The 2203-nt window shown below is 49.5% G+C and overlaps 1 protein-coding gene across 1 annotated transcript in view; it reads right to left on the bottom strand.

Moving 5' to 3' along the window:
- The window catches only part of PLEKHM3 (pleckstrin homology domain containing, family M, member 3), a 118921-nt gene extending 118252 nt beyond the window's left edge, over positions 1 to 669 (bottom strand). Inside the window, exon 1 of the mRNA XM_010564984.1 lies at positions 659 to 669. The gene's annotated coding sequence lies outside the window, so the exon portion shown is untranslated. The remainder of the gene's footprint in view (positions 1 to 658) is intronic.
- Positions 670 to 2203: the final 1534 nt, after the last annotated feature.

The following is a 2203-nucleotide window of genomic DNA, read 5'->3' as shown; positions in this document are numbered from 1 at the left end:
GAGGTGGCCCGGGCGGAGGTGCCGGCAGCCGCGGGCAGCCCTCCGGCCTTGCGCCAGCGCTAGGAACGGCGGGAGGGCGGCTCGGCCGTCACCGCGTGTCCCAGTAACCCGCCAGCTTCTTATTTCCCCTTACAGAAAAACCCTGAGGTTTTCCTATATAGACGCAAGGGGTCAAATTGCACCTTTCCACGTTGAAAGCGGCTGAGATTCTCAGGGAGCTGACACTTGACTTCAGGACACGTGGAAAATGCAAAATCCTAAGCGGGTTTTTAACAATCCCCAGTGCAAGCACACTTACCGAGGCGTAAAGGCTGCAGGGAGCAGCACGGCGTGTGACTTCCTATCGCCACAGGGCACCAAAAAGATCTCTGGCACAACCTGTTACCCGAAGAAAACAAAAAGTTACAATTACACATCCCTTATTTCATTGCGATTCGTTTCATTGGGGTAGCATGGCACCCCACCCAACAATACCTGTCCTGTAAAAACAACCTCATGGCAAGAAATACCCACGTGCGGACTAGGGATGCACCTGAATTTTGACGTCCGGTGTACGCAGACCGCTCCTGAGTAGCACCGTGTACACATTTAAAATCACGGGCGCTGCGCTGTTTCGCTGACTGTGTCCCAGGGGAGTCAGCGGTGCTGGGCTGAGCACCAGAGACAAGGTCAGTGCTGAAATGTAACTGCACCAAAATGTGGTGCTGAACCGAGTCCGTAAAGAGGATTCACAATCCACAACAAAAGGCAGGTGTTAGGTTAGCTTCCGTCAGTAGTTCTTCTTCTCATCCTCACACACCAACCATTTATTATATACTGCAAAGTGTGACTGGCACAATTAACGAAGTTGTGTTTGCGTGGTTTATCTCATTTCAGTGACAGCAAGGATGAATGAGAGCCTTTGGCACAAAAAAAAATACCAGGTTATCTGACTGAAAATTAATTAATCTTGGCCTTTACAAATAATATATTACTAGAGCACCATACATTTCAAGCCCTGCTCCTAAAGATGAATGGCTTCTTCACTGGGTAGCAGTCAAAGATTGATCTTTTTATTCTAATTCAGCTATATGCACCACAATCCCTCAAAGGACAAGGCAGTATCATCACTTGCCATGTTATTTATCGCCATGCAGCCTTTTCTCAAACAGTACTGAGACATTTATCTCTTGGGCTCCTCAGAAGGAAAGAGGCTCTCCAGGACTCCTGGGTCTGATGATGCTTCAGAACTTTGCCTCTGTGCCAACTATGAACTCTGAGTTCCCCAGGGCACGCTGGTCCAGCACCTGTGAGATCATGAATGTCAGGGGAGGAGAGCACGTAGGCAGTGTGTGCTGTGCTCAAAGAGAAGTGTAAAAATCTATCCCTCCCCTGGTTCTGATTTCACTACTGCGCTGAAGAGAAATTGCCTGTGTTGAACATTACGCTCATACTTAGGTAGTTTTCTGGGAAGTGGCCCATGTATCATTTTCCACCTGTAGTGGAAAAGTGATTTCAGGCTGCAGAAGGGCATAGATATCATTTCTTTCTAGGGGAGGACAGCAGAAAGGCCTTGTTCAAGAACAATCACCCTTCTGCTCAAAAACAGATTGCCAGAGACACTTGGCAGCCATAAATCCGGAAGGACAATAACCATGCGCCATGAACCCAAAACAATCCCAGTTGTCTTAGCAGCCAAGTCAAGTCCCAGGCATTCAGTGCAGTCAGGCACTTTTCCTGGCCCCCTCTCTTTCCTACAGCCCAGGCATGTCTCACGGGGCTCCTTGGGACCCCATTTGCCAAACACGTCCAGGCATTGCGATGGTTTGTGTTGTGCAATCCCCAGCACTTCACTGTGCGGGAGATGGGAAAGGCACCTCCTGTCAGATGCTTCCCTGGGGCTGGCCAGCACCAAGGCCCCCCCCCAAACTCACAGCATTGCCTTGTGCACTGTGGGGGTCTGTAGAAATCACCATGTTCCCCCCGGAAACAGGGGGAACACACAGTGAAAGAGGCTGATACTGGTCTCTTAGTTTTGTCCTTCTCAGCCCCCTAAGGAGTACTTTTCCTAGCTCTAGGTATTCCTAACTCTGTTCTTACCTGCTGGAAACCCTTTGCGCAAAGGTACTGGGATGGGAACACTTTCCACTTCCTAGGCCAAATGCAATTAACACGCACCTTTCTTACACTGGCTGCTAGGGAACAGTTTGGGTTCGAGTTTTTA

This window comes from Haliaeetus leucocephalus, unplaced genomic scaffold (genome assembly GCF_000737465.1).
Source record: "Haliaeetus leucocephalus isolate CR32 unplaced genomic scaffold, Haliaeetus_leucocephalus-4.0 Scaffold1, whole genome shotgun sequence".
Classification (NCBI taxonomy): domain Eukaryota; kingdom Metazoa; phylum Chordata; class Aves; order Accipitriformes; family Accipitridae; genus Haliaeetus; species Haliaeetus leucocephalus.
This window is presented reverse-complemented; position numbering and strand designations above follow the sequence as displayed.